The sequence below is a fragment of the Dermacentor silvarum genome, chromosome 8, assembly GCF_013339745.2.
Source record: "Dermacentor silvarum isolate Dsil-2018 chromosome 8, BIME_Dsil_1.4, whole genome shotgun sequence".
Classification (NCBI taxonomy): Eukaryota; Metazoa; Arthropoda; class Arachnida; order Ixodida; family Ixodidae; genus Dermacentor; species Dermacentor silvarum.
In genome coordinates this window covers 136,860,085-136,876,960 of record NC_051161.1, presented here as the reverse complement: position 1 = coordinate 136,876,960, position 16,876 = coordinate 136,860,085, and the positions used below count along the sequence as shown (strand labels likewise).

At 45.7% G+C, this 16,876-nt stretch overlaps 1 protein-coding gene across 1 annotated transcript in view; it reads right to left on the bottom strand.

The window, feature by feature from the left end:
• The window catches only part of LOC119461721 (decapping and exoribonuclease protein), an 85,724-nt gene extending 73,855 nt beyond the window's left edge, over window positions 1-11,869 (bottom strand). The window contains exon 1 of the mRNA XM_049672032.1: window positions 11,816-11,869. The gene's annotated coding sequence lies outside the window, so the exon portion shown is untranslated. The remainder of the gene's footprint in view (window positions 1-11,815) is intronic.
• Window positions 11,870-16,876: the final 5,007 nt, after the last annotated feature.

The window sequence follows — 16,876 nt, the reverse complement described above, 5'->3', positions numbered from 1 at the left end:
CCTGGACTGATGTACGCAGACGACATTGTGCTACTAGCGAACAATAAAAAAGATTTACAGATACTTGCGAATATCTGTGGGAACGCAGCGACAAATCTAGGCCTTAAGTTTAGCACAGAGAAATCAGGGATTATGATCTTTAATGAACACACGAGTAACTTCGTGGTTCCAATTCAACAGCAAGTAATACCCATAGTGAAGCAATATAAGTACCTCGGCGTACACAAACGAAGGAAAGAATTACTCAAGCAACCACCAAGACAATCTGAAAATAAAGGGGAAGCGGAATGCAGCAATAATGAAACACAGAGCACTGTGGGGCCACAATAAGTATGAGGTGGTGCGTGGAATCTGGAAAGGAGTAATGGTGCCAGCGCTAACATTCGCAAATGCCATTATATGCTTAAAATCAGATACATTGGCGGGTTTGGAAGTTAACCAAAGATCAGTAGGCCGGTTGGCTTTGGGAGCACACGGTAATACGACAAATGAGGCAGTGCATGGTGACATGGGTTGGGCCTATTTCGAAGTCAGAGAAGCACAAAGCAAAATTAGTTTTGAAGAAAGGCTCAGGAACATGGATGAAAATAAATGGGCGGCTAAAGTGCACAAGTATCTCTACATGAAAAGCGTGGACACAGAATGGAGGAAGAGGTCAAGGAAGTTGGCAACCAAGTACAGGATAATCGAAACTGTAAATAGACAACCAGGGGTCATCAGAAAGAAAGTGAGAGAAATTGAGACCGTGAATTGGATGCAAAGAATGGAAACAAAAAGGACAATGGAGATTTACAAGAATGAGAAGAAAGAAATTAGAAGGGAAAATCTGTACGATAACACAAAGGGCAGTGCCTTGCTATTTGAGGCTCGAGCCGGTTGCCTAAGGACGAAAACATATCGGAACAAATATTCGGAACTAGATGAGACATGTGTATTGCTGCAGTAAAGATCCAGGGACCACTCAGCACATCCTAATGGAATGCGACGGGATCCACCCAGCGAGAACCGTAGGTAACGTGCAACTCCCAGAAGCGCTTGGGTTTAAAGTGGAAGGAAACATAAACACATTAGCCGTAGAGATCAGCAAGAGACGATTAGAGTACTGGTGGAAAAAAAGCAGGGAAGAAATGGATACGACCTGATCTCTTAAAATCATAGGCAGCGGTACAAGGTAAATTTTTGAAAAATAAAAATAATGAGAGGTATACAAAAATGCCAGATAAAGAACATGTATAGTATACCTGATTAAATCAAGCAGGCTAGGTGACTATTTGTCGCCGCCCCGTTTCAAAGGGGATGCCAATAAATCGTCATCATCATCATTTAACTAGTACACTCTAGTCGCGCCACTCAATAGTTCTAGTACACTCTAGTAATGCTAATCATGCTTGCACACAGAAATACAGTGTTCTGGACGCTTTTCTAGTGGGCTCACTCACCCATCCTTCCTATGCTCTCCACTGAAGCGGCCGCTGTCGCCGGCCAATGCGCCCGCTAGAGGCGCTGCAGCAACTTCCTCCTTAGGTGATGATGATGATGATGATGATGATGATGATTTATTGGCATCCCCTTTGAAACGGGGCGGCGACAAATAGTCACCTAGCCTTAGAGTGCCTTAGAGTGACTCGATGCACGCGCCCCCTTAGAGTGCTGCAATTCTTTAAAGGGGTCAATGCCGCCTCTCCACGCCGTCGTCGGTGCGTCCACCATGTTTGGGCCCTCGAAGCGCTTCGGTTAAACGTGCAAGCCTTCTAACCCGTCGCGATTTTCGCAAGATGCCTGTATGTTGAATGCCACAGTGCACGAACCATTCTAGGAATGCCTGGAAGATGTCTTTCCCAAGGGAACCTAAAAGAAGACTCCTTTGGACGGTGAAAATCAAGCGTGACAAGTGGCAGCCGACGAACGCATCGCGTGTATGCATCGTGTATGCATCGTCAGCATGAAGTCACCTGTGCAGGCGGTGATTACATCCTTGACCAAAATGTTGCGGTGCGACTTGGGAACCTGCTACGAACACGAGGAAGCGGTGAAGAAGTTGCTCATTTCAAGCTACACCAGAATGAGGCTGCGCATACACCTCCGTCAATTGGAAGCAAGACATGCTAACGGCCATGCCAGCAAGACGTGTGCTGGAGCCAACTTGCCGTGAGAACGGAATTAGTTCCCCACGTAGCCTGTGGCCTCAGTTCAACCATTCGCCACAGGCTGCGACTGCATTCAGCAATATTTTAATAAACCTTGCAGGACAACATGAAAGCTTCTGTGTAAATTTGGGTGCTTGTCTCCCTTCCTGTGTTCTAAAAAGAAATACTATAAAAAATACCTGTAAGCACATCACATTGCTCGGCGTTCGAAAAAGGTGTTTGGGTGACTAATACGTTTCACTGCGCCAAGAAATTGGTCTCTACACGCTTTCAAGTTTACATGTTTGTACCCTGATATAGTAAATCTTTAACTTCAAACCTCACTTCCAACTTTCTTAGAAAATACAACAGGGCAGGGCTGACACACCATTGGGCGTCAGCTTGCAAGAGATCACGTAGTGTAATATAAAAGACGTTAGTATCGCAAATAGGCCCATTGCAAGGGAAGGCGATCTCGCACTGCTCTCCGCCGAATTAGCGCTTTCATTGACCAGCCACGCATTGGCAACCACAATCACCTTTTGCGCTCTGTCATACAAGCAATAACAAGATTTTTTGTGACCGTTCACACAATCGAACGGGTTTTCATTGGACGGGGAGGGAATCGGATTAGGGTGGATAGCGCAAGTGTTGGTCACTCAAGTTGTTGACGTAGAAGTGATTCACGAGCTGAAGAAATCAGATGGCAGTGCTGCTCCTGCAAAACTTCGATATGCCATGCATCCGAGGAAGGCGCGAGCACACATCGTAAGGATCATTTCAATTCGGCTGCGCGGCTGGGAGTCCAGGAAGATGTTTAGACTGACTGGATAGCATCATGCGCAGTCTTTCCGGGTCCTGTGAATTTGTTGTGACGGCGACAGATGCCAGTTCTGTTCTCAGTTCTTTCGGGGTCATTTGCTGAATGTCAAGGCGTCTTTCATGGACAGCAACTGGCGTTACACTGATGCGGTCACGTCGTTTCTTTGACTCAACGATGCCACCCTTTTTCGAGTAGTCGTCATCCGTTTTGTTGTACTTACACTTCCTGCGTCCCTCACAGTGTACCTCAAGCCTTTTGCATATCCTGAGAGCATCAGCTGCTGAGTCCCACTTGTTACTTCTCCGGTGATAAAAACGCTTGATCACATCATTCTTTTTCTCAAGGGCCTGACTTGAGGACTTTGCAAGCCCCCGTTGCTGGCTGTGCTTTTTTTATGGCGTGGTGGCACAAAATGTCGATGTATGGTGTCACCCGTTCTCACCCGTACCCGCCCCGAGGTGAATAAACGTGTCAAGGAAACGTTTTGCATCTGACTCTTAGTCCTTGGTCATGTCACCAGATGCAAAAACTTCCGAAAGGGTTCGCAGCGTGCGCCACAAAAGAAGCACGTCACTGAGCGTCTCCGCGGGTAAAAGTTCACTGAGCTTTACAGGAAGCTGGATAAGCAATTTCGCTGTGTCGTTCCCCGTCAAATTTGCGAACGCTCTTCCTTTGGACGTCTGTGGGGAGTGCATTGTGAAGGGTACGCCGCACTGTAGAATTGATGCGACTGATTTCTGTAAGAAAGTGTTCTGGCTGGTTCTAACCCTGACACTTTGTTCTGTGTCTATGTCTCCCATTTCCAACAGTAAATTATCAAGGAGTCGATCAGACACCCTTACGATCATGGGGAGAGTGTCGGGAAAGGTGTTCCTTGGCTAACTTGCTCAGAAGCGTAGTGTATTGCACGCCAAACTTCCTTAGGTCGCAACTTTCACGGTGGTTTTGCTGCGTCCGCTCCATTGCGTTACTGTTGAAATAGGCCACAGACGTGGAAGTGTCGGTCCAGCGTGTTTTGCTTGCCATGCAGAAAGGACAAAAAAAAAAAAAAACTTGAAGAGACAGACTGCAAACCAAATACCAGAAGAAGAAAGTTCAGATCAGTGCCCAGACAAATGGTGAGCTTAATGAACGACCCGTCAATTTCTAGACCACCGTCTTCAGCCATCTTGTTGATTACTTTAAAAACAGTTTCGAACGACTCTCGTATGGCAAAGTAGGCCTCACTTGTTTCGGACACCAATACGGCTCTATGGACGCTAGGGTTCTGCTGTCCTCCATCTTCTTTGCGTACTATAACAAAGATCAATGTGGTCCATGCATTGACCTTGCACTCATCTCCTTCGACATTGAGTGTCACCACTTCCTGCATTATTTCTTGCAGACTCTTATGCTCCCGCTTGTACATTTCATGGAGCGCATTCCGCACCGGATCACTAAATGAAACGCAAGCGCCTGGTGGAGTGCCCGGCGTGCTTTTTATCTGGTACCGGATGTCGATAGAGTCGCGATGTTTTTTGATGAGGCCAAAACGGGGCACTGGAAAAAGAGCCGACAAGTCGTGCCAAAATTTGTTGGAAACGCAATGCTCATCAAGCAGTCGGGAAGCCTCCACAACGAAGTACCTGTCTTCTGGTTCCAGTTGGTTCAGCGTGCCAGGGCGCGCTAAGTAGAGCTTTCTAGCATTCAAATGAACTGCAGGATAGCTCTGGGCGCTGTACTCAATCACGTGCAAGCGTTATTTTTCGTCCGAAACGTATCTCGCCGAATGCCGAGCGATGGCTTGTTAAGCTTCTGAGGCAAAAGTGCTCAGGAGTCGAAGGTCAGATTTCATCGTCCCTTCACTGATCATGAGCCGACTTGTTCGATGTTGACTTCCTTGTGGCGAAGTTTCTGCTTCGCTGTCGTCAGTGGCACACTCCAGCTCTCCTCCTGATTCCATGGGCTCGATCATGTACATCAATTGTTGGACACCGTGAGGATTCTCCCTGACTTGTTCCTGCATAATCCTCTCCCTCAGAGCTTTCACAAAGCAGCGAACGTGCAGTGGGAGAGGCGCGTAGGTACGCAGATGGCTTGCTCATTTGGAGTACTTGAGGAGACTGAGTCGCAGTCGTAGTGGTAGTAACAGTAAATGAGTGAATCTTTCTATTAAATTCCGTTCTCTGGCGTCCGCGAAGCCGTTTTCTTGTTGAGACAATATTTCTGTGGGTTTTGGTTAGCAATGATGTTGCTGACTCCGTGTGAAGCAACTCTCTAATCTGGTCTGCAAAGCCTTCAAATGAGTAGGAGCTGTCGTCAGTGTCTGCAGTGTTTCCGAGTGCTTGAAGCGCGCACGTTGTGTCATATGTAACGCATTGAGCCTGAGCTGACAACTTGAAACTCACAAACACATCCAAGCTGGATGAATGGAGCTGAATGGTACTTCTATGCTCTAGTGGCGGAAATCGCTGAGTGGTCCCAGCAAGCGTTTCTGCAATGAGACAAAAAGAAATGTCAAGGTACATTTCTTTTCTTAGGACACCTCTGACGTTATGCATTGCGGGCGCATTTGAGACAGTGCTACTGTCTTTACACGCCCGCTAGAATTCTTTCAAAACATTCAAAAACACGTCAAAAGGTGTTTCATTGAATAGTGCAAATGAAAAGAATTCATATACTCTTAGTTTACTTGAAGTGGTATATACGGGGTAATCATTTTTAAATTTCCCGGAATTTTTCATTTTTGGCTGTGGCACATAGGACAAATCTTGTCCCAGAGCTGGGTTATTCGAAGAGGAAGATATTACTAGCATGAGACATCGAAACATATCCAATATTTACGAAAATTAACCTTCATAATTAATTAGTTTACGGTACATATTATAATTTACTAATTGTAGCCGGTGAGATTTCAATACTGATGCGCTTGAAATTAATCTCCAGGGTGACACCCATTTCAGCATATTATTTCCCGAATTGTGGGACGGAATACATGGGCGTTCTAAGTCTTTTCGTGCTTCAATGCATAAAAGACCGTTTCGTTAGAAAAGTAGGTGAAAGACAGTGCAACAATGAACACGGCAAGTTTGTTGGCGCATATAAAAAATCGGGTATCATTCTGAAAATTGATTCCAAGTGAATACACTTTGCTGTCTCCCCGGCTACAAATCGGAAATTGCAGTAAGTGTCATAAAGAAACTAATTAGGAAGGTAATTATATTTACTTTAGTTCAATATGTGTTTTGATTACTCGTGCAAGTAATGCCCGCCTCTCTGAATAACGTAGCTCAAAGACTAGATTTATGTTGTCTGCAATCGGCAATTTTTTTTAAATCCGAAATGCTTAAAAATGATCATTCAATTATTTTGCATTATAGAGTGAGCGCTAAATCCAAGTCATGCATTGCATTCAGTATTGGCCTTATATCAACCACAAGTATTTGCGCAGCTTGGTTGGGGAGTATTTATTTACTTGTTATTTAGCGTATTCTTTAACATTTCTTTCTCCTTCGTTAAAAGCGACTACGGCAGATTCATTGCCGCGGTTTTTTGAATTCAGGAAACCATTGGGAGTCTAAGTGCAACTTCTGCATGTCGCTACTATTTTTTTACCACGTTCAATAAGTGGCTTTTCCTGCACTTCCCATGGGTCTCGTCCTGCACTGCTACGGTTTTGGGAGCGATGTGAGGTTCAACCTCATTACCTCCTTACCTGGCAGGCTATCTGCGTGGCACAGTCTTCTCATCAATGAATTCTTCCGTTCAAGTGCAATGCGGTCCACGTCCAGGCATTTCCTAACAATTGTACGAAAAGCAAGAAAAGCACATATCCTTAAACGCAAAGCTATTATATAAACCAGCAATTGCGGGCTGCGGCTGGAAAGTCAATATAAGGAACACATATAAAAACACAAAAAAACTAACATCAACTGTTGTCTTACGCCCTTGCAGGAAATGAACATGTTCATTCGACATCAGCTACTCGTGCGTGTATATATTTGAGGAGAAGGTGGGACATTAATGGGCTCGTTGTTATTTAAAAAAAGTGATGGCACAGTGGAGGCGATGTAGTCAACGAAAACTTAAAATATATTATGCCAGCAGTTTCAAGGGCCGCAACTCTCTTTGTCAGGGAACTTAAAAAGCTGGTTCCAAACTGCCCTGACAAAGGGAGTTCCACTCTTGAAACGGCTGGCATAATACATTTGAAGTGTTCGTTGACTACAACGCCTCCAATTCCATTGTGCCGTCATTTCAATATATATATATATATATATATATATATATATATATATATATATGTACAAACACACATAATACGTGATGACGATGATTTATTGGCATCACCTTTGAAACGTGGAGGTGATATATATATATATATATATATATATATATATATATATATATATATATATATACAAACACACATAATACGTGATGACGATGATTTATTGGCATCACCTTTGAAACGTGGAGGTGACAAAAATAGTCACCTAGCCAGCTTGAGTTACTGAAGTATGCTATACATGATTTTCATTTTAACCTTTTTGCATTCATCTGTTTATTATTTTTTCTCTTCCTCAAAACTTCTGTATATACCTTGTACCGTTGTCTATGCCTGTAACGGATCAGCTCGTATCAACCTCTTGCCCGCCCTATCCCCACCAATACTCTAAACATCTGTTGCTTATTTCGGCTGCTGACCGGTTGATGCTTTCGTCCCCTTTGAATCCATAAGCTTCCGGAAGATGCACGTTACCTACAGGTCTCACTGGGTGAATTCCTTCGCATTCCATTAGGATTTGCTGAGTGGTATACGCATTTTTGCGGCAGCACAGGCCATTTTTTTTGCGAGTATTTGCTCCAGTATCTTTTTGCCCTTAGGAAACCGGTTCGAGCCTCAAATACTAACGCACTGCCTTTTGTGCTATCGCGCAGCTTTTCCCTTCTTATTTCTTTCTTCCCATTCTTGTTAACCTCCATGGCGGTTTTTGTTTCTCTTCATTGGCTCCATTTCACTGTCCTTGTTTCTCGTAACTTCTTTTTGGTGACTCCCGGTAGTCGAATCACACTTTCAATTACCCTTTATTTGGTTGCCAACTTTCTGGACCTCTTCTTCCCTTCTGCTTCCACGCATTTCAGATACAGATGATTTCACACTTTAGCCCCCATTTATTTTGATCCATGCTCCTGAGTCTTTCCTCAAAACTTGCTTTCCTTTGCGAGTTTCTTTGACTTCAAACGAGGCCCAACCCATGTCACCTTGCACTGCCTCATTTGTGGTTTAACCGTGGGCTCCCAAAACCAACTGGCCTACCGATCTTTCGTTAACTGCCAACCCCGACAAGGTATCCGATTTTCAGCACACGATGGAATTTGCGAACGTTAGCGCTGGTACCATTACTCTTTTCCAGATTCCACACACCACCTCATATATATTGTGCCCCCTAAGTATGATATGTTTCATTATTGCTGCATTCCGCTTCCCCTTCATTTTCACATTATCTTGGTGGGTGCCTGAGTAAGTCTTTCCTTCGTTTATGCACACGCCGAGGTATTTATACAGATTGACTATGGGTATAACGCGCTTGTATTGACACCACATACTTACTCGTCTCCTCATTAAAGGTCATATTTACCGATTTCTCTGAGCTAAACTTAAGGCCTAGACTTGTCGATGCGTTGTCGCACATATTCGCAAGTAACTGTAAATCGCTTGCATTGTCCGCTAGTAGCACTATGTCGTCTGCATACATGCGTACAGTCCAGGGACCTTCTGTTGCACCATTTGTCCATTACGCATGTAGGATAAATCAAACCCTAATTCATTGTTTTGTAGTCGTCTTTCTATCCCCGTAACATAAGCATTATGAAACATCGTTCCAGCGTACAAATACACACGGATGATTATAAAAACGGCGGTCTTGTGCTGCTGTTCTTCTCGTCCGTGATTATTTGTGCGCTGGAACTATTGTTCATAATGCTAATCACAACCAACTAGCCCCGCTGTCCACGCTTAAACCGTAACATAAAGCGCCAACAACAATGGCGACAGAGTACATCTTTGCTTCAGTCCTTCGTGAATTTCCGACTTGCAAAACTTCATTCCATTTTCGGCCTTCCCATAGAATTGGTACTCGGTTGTCTCCTCTTACACATTTCCCTCAGCAGCTCCACAAAATTGTCATCTATGTCTTCGTGCTTGAGAATATATATATATATATATATATATATATATATATATATATATATATATATAAAGTCGCACCCGTTTATACAGAACTCAATAGCTAGTTTCGCAAAAACTGGTCGTTATATCAGTAGTTCGTTATAACTGATCTCACCTTTAAAATGCTCAAAAATTAACCTTACTGAAACAAACATCAGCAGTTACTATTCAGCCGCACTTTGGTCCGAAAACCAGATTTTCAGTGTCATTCTTGTTCCCAGTGCGTTCCAGCATCTAGCTGCAAACTTCCGTTAGAAACGTCGATCTAACGAACGACATGCGTCGTCGTGTAGCTCTTTCAAAACGGTTCCCGGTTCCCATCACTAGTTAGCTGCAAGCGCAGCCTTCATATTTTATTCGGGAACTTGTGATGTATTTTACTACCAGCAGGACGTGACTGTATTCTGCGCAGGAGAGCGAAGTTTTCTAGTTGGCGGGAAGCGTAAACTTGGAAAACTACTGCTGCATGCTGCCATTCTGCGAAGGTTTCGGCCATCATGGTCTCGGCATTACGACTGCGCATCAGCCACACAAGAACAGTAAAATATCGTTAACTGTGTCGCTTTAGGCGAAAAAAAAATTCGATGTTCGAAAGGTAAAACGCCCTGGTGAACCGTTACCAGCAATTTGCAACACGTAAACGCAGCGCCGCCGAAATCTCCAGATAAGGGCGTAGTAACCGCCGACTCTTTGCAGCATTGCGTGAAGGCAGCACGTGGTGCAGCGTTTTCGCCAATTCGACAGCAACGCTTGAGTGGCTGTTGATCCCGTGGTGGAAATATACGGATGGTCGTTCTAAATCGTGGGAACAGGCGTAATGCACATGGTGCAGCATGGACAATTGTGATTAAACGAGAGTGACGCCATCGTGGCATCTGATATCGCACCGACGCACACGCCAGCGCACGAACCGCACCGTACTGTTTATACTCTACGCGGCACACCTCCGCCCTGGAGGCGTGCCTTGAAAACGTGTGACCACGCGTGACCTAGAGTATAGGATCCCTAATAACTGTAGCATGACCGTCTTTGTGGCTTCCAAAATCAGCGCGAGGCGGTCGACCGGTCATCTGGAAGGCCGTATCATTGTCGCGGGTGGACTGGAGCGGGGTGGTGGTGGTGGTGGTGGTGAGGGGCGCGCGCTGTCGTGCGCCAAGTTTAATCGCGCTTTTGTTCTTTGGCACTTCGCGTGTGCCCTCTTCTTACCGTGACCAGGTTCGAAGCGTTCGTTGTAGCAGTACGGCGATTTAACAACCTTCGTTATATCTGGAAGCACTTTCCATAGGGAGGGTCGGAAAATCGTAAATGCAGTGAAATGTAGTCGTTATGACCGATAAATCGTTGTATCTGGTATGGTTATAAGTAGGTTTGACGATATATATATATATATATATATATATATATATATATATATATATATATATATATATATCGTGTGTGTGTGTGTGTGTGTGCATTTACCATCATGACGAGAGCGGTGTTGGCTAATACTACTGAAGTGTAACATGACTTTTTCCTACGAACGATTAGAAGGAATCATTTGAAAGGGTTATATGAAAACTGTACAAACGGTATGCGCCACTGGCTAGACCGGCCTCACTGATAGCGGGAGTAGTCATCGAGACCTCTTGAACGTGCATGTTCTTTTAATATAAACCGCAATAACAGTCGGAAGAGGCACGTTAAATTGCGGTTGTCGTTCTAACGACACATACGTTCTAGAAGTATTTCACGCAACAGGGGCTACAGAAGGAATCGGAAAGCATCGAAGTTTAATAGAACGGGAATAAACAAGTGGAGCTGTCACCATGAAAAACGTAAATGCGTAACACAGGTATTTTTACAATATGTGCCTCAGCATTATTGTCTGAGTTTCTCACCGTTAGCTGAAACGTAACTCGGACGCCGCCACGACATGATTAATGTTGCGACCAACCAATCGGCATGAAACACGATAATAAAAATATCGAACGTAGCAAACTAATACACGCACTTACAAACACCTTTGATGCAGCCATCGCAGGATAACGCCAATACCGGAAACTTCCCGTAGGTTACAAAGTGAAAAAAAAACAACATATTTTTGAGGAATGTACGCACGAATACAATAAAATAATAATTGTACTGCTTAGCAACAGTTGGCGAGAAAAGCAGAGGAAACGCGATAACTGTTCTCGCTGGTTCCCCTCTGCCTGCTGTGAGGTTTCGCCATTATCCTACAAAAAAGTACATTCAGACGTCAAAGAGACCTACAAAAGAAGCAATGCCCCTAGCGATTATCTTCAGGGGCTTCAGATAAGAGCACACATCACATCACACCATGAATATGCTGAAACCTACCAAGCAGTCATTGTCACCAAATGACTCCAGAGCAGTCACCATCCGCTGCATGTTTGCTGTGAGATATACGCTTTCTAAGACTTTCTGCGCCACTCCTGATCACTTTACGCTGTTTTCGTGCGAAATTCAGTGTGTTTATTGTGCCTAACAGCTAATTCTCTGAATATACGTAACCGTCAACTTCTTATGGGAGTGTGTAGACCTTCAACGTTGCCAGGATAATACTAAAAATGAATTCCAAATTTTATCCCTACCAGAATACGTGGTTTCTGGAAGTTCAAATTTCGAAAAGATACAAAAGGTGTCAACTCTTACTTGTAAGAGAGTCAAGGCTGAATTGGGAATGTCGCACGACCACCAAGCTAAGTCCGTCACCTGCGTTAATTGCCTCTAGTTAACCTTAAGCTGCGGTCACAACCGCGTAATTGTAAGCAACCCTACAAGCACATCGAGAGGCTCGAAAACCGCTCGAAAGCGTCAACAAGCTATGACGAACTTCGGAGCAGTGTTTTCTAAAGATCAAGTTCCTTTTCTGCCCTTATCAAATTGAGCCATCTGATCGGACGATAGCCTGCCTTAGTTGCCGCGGGCATGGCGTGAAATACGCATGAGGATGACGTGGCGTTTCTCGCTAACATCAGGATCGTTCTGCGTGGAGCCACAACCAGTCGTGTCTGTGACGGGCGTCTGGAAAAGGAACGAGTGTAGCGGCCGTCAGCATTCTAATTTCAGTTTCTGTCTAAAATTGACTGGAAGCAATTGCGCTGCTTATTAAGGTGGATACACACGCGAGGGCAAAATCCCGCCTGCTCCGCGGACAAACAGTGACGTCAGCACTTGAATCCGGCGCAGCCGAGTTAGGTCGCATTCGCACAGCCGGACCGCCTTTTGCGGAATCCGCGTGCTTACTCTCGACTCCAACGTTTATTAGCAGCTGCGCGTTTGCATACTCGGCGTGCCCTATATGCCATAGTGCTATGAATCCCTTAACAAGAACCAAAAGAGTGACGGTTGCCTCGTCACTTAGCGTTTTTTTTTTTTTTTTTTGTGCACCTCACTCATGTTGAAGTCACGCAGGCTGCGCGGTTTGAGTAAAAAGAAGTGCGTGCGCAACCACGACTTGCCTTTCCCGCTGCATCACAACAAAAGACACGCGGTCACTGCTGCACAACGAAATCACACGTGGCTCCAAGCCGATAACACGCCATCGTAGCCACGCCAATGCGTCCGATGTTATCAGATTTGACGCTGACTACGCTAAATTGAGGTCAGACGACCGCCAAACGGACGGATGGAAATACCGGCGAGCATTTTCAATCCGGACAGCGAGCGGAGGAGCCCGGACTAGGCGAGGGCGGCACGTTTTGATGACGTGCGCGTCACGTGATACGCCATCCGCTGCGAAAATTCCTCCTCCGTCCGGTCGTGTGAATCCACCTTTAAGGCCGATCCACACGACGGATAAAGTCCGCGGGCCGATCGGTCACGTGATGCAACGTCACGGTCCGCCGCGGTTCGGTCTTTTAGCTTCCTTGATTGTGTAGTTGCCGGGCTGTATACAACAGAAGTTTGCGATATTTGGCAATCTTTAAAAGCAAATCATCCCAAAAGTAAAAATTCAACATTATTTTGCTGCGTTCAGGAAATAGATAAATATGTCCTAAAGCTACAGAGCAAGCCGCGATGCAGTAAATGCGGTAGTTCCTTCTAAATATGGTCAGAACTGAGACACCGTTCGCAAAAACCATGTATCTCATGCTTCTTCTTGAACATTATTTCTGAATCAGATCAATAAATTTCTTTGTATTATATCTAGTTGGAATCTACAAGAATTAAGCTTTTTTATGGTATATACCACAACTTTCTATCCTAAGTAGAAGAGCCGCCACGGTTGCTCCAAAACTGAAAACGGGGGGCTCGTGTCGCCGGAGTGGGACCGCCACCTTAAGGCTTCATTCTGTTATGCTTATTCTGTTATGCTCTGTTTGGTTATACAGAGAGCACACTATAAGCACATATTTCACACAGTCTGCTCTCAGCCATTGCCTACCAGGCAAGAAGACGCGTACGCAAGAAGCCGGTTCGGGGGACTCCATCACGGCAACCACGCGCAATGGGCGTTCACTGCAAGTATTCGGCGATGAGATAGCGTCTGTAAACCATTCTGTGTCTTCTGTTTGCCCAAGATGATTATTTTGACACTAAGAAACTTGCCTCGTTTGGAGAGTAGTTGCAGAAATGGCCAGGAGGGCTTCCGCGTGGTGTTTTTTTTTTTTTTTTTTTTTTTTTTTTTTTTTTTTTTTTTTCAGCGCCGACAGCCAAACATATATGAGGAGCGCGCCGCGTTATCCCTCATTCTGCGCAAGCGAGGCGCTTCCGACAGATGGCGACTCCGAAACTCCTCGCCCCCAATATAGTGGAGCGAGTAACATCAAAGCGCGCAGGAAATTCGTTATTTCAGATTAACGTGATAAGTGTACGAGGCTTAATGCTTCGCTAACGTGAACTTATCTTTTGCACGGCGCGAATGACGTGAACATGGATCGATCGGGCAGCACTCCAAGCCCACACAAGTTCCGCTCGCGCTCACAGTTTGTTTCGTCCGGTCTAGCCGTTCATCCAAGCATATGAAATAAAAGCGTTAGCCCGCGTGCTACCCCTCGATCAAAAGAAAACAGTGACTGCACCGGTAAATGTTACATTTCATGTTTATCGCTGCTTCCATTCACACTCAGAAAACCGTTCAAGCATCGTTGCGCGAATTCAGTGTGGCCGCGATATAAATCAAGAAATGAAACTGCGCAAGCTTGCGATATGCTACGCACAAAAGAAAAGTGGCTGTTCATGGCTAGAACTTATGATGAGAATGCACATAGCTATGTAAAAACTTTTTTTTTCAGATGGGAATTTATTAGGCGGGACGAAGGCAGGCGTCTTATCTTGGATTACAGCATCACTAATACAGTTTACTGGTGAAAACCTGAGCAAATGCATTTTTTATTCCAATTCCACTTAACATAGACCGTGTATATTATTCATTTGGATTTCGTCCATTGAGGACTGAGTGGCTCTTGCAGGATCTAAAAAAGGAGGTGACATTCTTTCTTTCTTAAATTGTATATGAGAATATGCCAATGTAAGCGTATTTGACAATACATGCTACCGCCTGTCCACAAATACACTTACATCCACCCCACAATAATTTCATATACTTTTTTTATGTTGCAAAGACACAAGCAAAAAAAATGTCCATGAAGCAGTTCGATAATTTTAGCACGATAATTGCTTTCACGCTCAGACAACACTTTAATTTATCACGTATTGAGCAACAGAAAGCTGTACGGGAGTTTTTGATGTTGGTGTAGAATTTTCTCATTGACACCTTTTATATAATTATAGTATTTGAAAAGTTGGTTAATGAATTATCAATATAATTATGTGACTAGGCGGAATGCAAAAAATAATCTGAGCATCTCCAAGCGACGGAAAACAACATTACCTTCGTTCTGTCCAGATACGTGGCATTTGCGTATTTTTAAATCTTGGTGCATGATGGTTGTGAAACTCTGTATATATCTTATACATGCAGCAAAATTTGCACGACCTGCTGCGGCACACAGCAGCTTCTCACACAGCGGTTTTGCTGGCACACAGGAGGTCCTCTTCCGGAGCGGCTTTTGAGGTTTATCTGACCGCGTGAGGTACTTTGGACAGTTCGGAAATAAGGTTGGAACTGCATTTGCAGACACAACAGGGGTCTTTGGCGTGTCAAGTAGCACCCTTTCATCGATACCGTGTAATATGCCGTCGATATTGTTACGCGAACGAAGAATTAAGTACAGGAGACTATTTACAAGTATATTTACAAAAGATAGCTGCAGCGCTGGCCAGATCCGCCGATAGCTCGAGAGCCCAGAGCAGTTCGTCTTCTTCGTCTAGGCGCCCGCGCGCCTCATTCAAACAACCAAATACCACACGCGTGTAGCATAATCCCCCGGCGGCAGAAGCGACGTCCCGGAGCGTCTAAATGTCATCACTGGGAGGGTGATACTGCTTCAGTCGTGTAACGTGCACGATATCACTGGACTGGGAAGCAGATGGGGCGTCAGGGGCGATCTCGTAGGTGACGGGAGTCACGGCACGAATCACTCGGTAGGGGCCTGTGTAACGAGACAGCAGTTTTTCTGACAGGCCGACCTGAAGCGACGGAGACCATAGAAGCACCAAAGAACCAGGCGGGAAGTGCACGTCGCGGTGTCGCTGGTCGTACAAACGCCGTTGACTCTCTTGGGAGTGCAGAAGGCGGCCACGGGCAATTTCCCTTGCGTGGGCAGCGCGGGCGACGGCGTCAAGTGCATATTCACTGGTGGGTGCTGCGTGAACAGGGATGCTGGTGTCGAGGGGCAGTGCTGGTTCTCGGCCGAACAGAAGGAAAAATGGCGAATAACCGGCTGTGTCGTGGCGCGAGGAATTATACGCAAAGGTGACAAACGGTAGAGCGAGGTCCCAGTCAGTGTGGTCGGAAGACACATACTTCGCGAGCATGTCTGAGAGAGTGCGATTAAGACGCTCCGTGAGGCCATTCGTTTGCGGATGGTATGACGTGGATAGCTTGTGCCTCGTGGCACAGGACTGCAGGATGTCCGCGATAACTTTTGACAGGAATGTCCGGCCACGGCCTGTGAGAAGTTGTCGCGGAGCTCCATGTAATAAAATCACGTCGCGTAGAAGAAAATCGGCAACATCTGTGGCGCAGCTTGTAGGGAGCGCTCGGGTGATGGCGTAGCGCGTGGCGTAATCTGTGGCCACAGCGATCCACCTGTTCCCAGAGGTAGAAAGAGGAAAAGGACCAAGTAACTCTAAACCAACCCGAAAGAATGGTTCCGCGGGAATGTCAATTGGTTGAAGGTACCCAGCAGGGAGCGTCGACGGTGTCTTGCGTCGCTGGCATTTCTCACACGCAGCTACGTATCTTCGAACGGAGCGAGCAAGCCCAGGCCAAAAGAAGCGTCGGCGGATCCGGTCGTAGGTACGTGAGACACCGAGGTGACCGGCAGTGGGGAGGTCGTGAAGTTCGTGGAGAACAGCCGAGCGAAGGTGTTTAGGGATCACAAGGAGTAATGCTGGGCCGTCGGGGTGAACGTTGTGGCGGTATTACGCCATCTTGAAGTGTGAATAAGCGAAGTGAGCTGTCGGCAAGTGACGATTACAGGCGGTCAATGATGACACGCAAGGACGGGTCACGGCGCTGCTCGTCGGCGACATGGACCAGTGGAAAAACACAGAACGCAGGCGTCGGTGTCAGTATCAGACGTAGAGGTCGGGTCTTGGACTGGGTAGCGAGAGAGGCAATCTGCGTCCTGGTGTTGGCGTCCC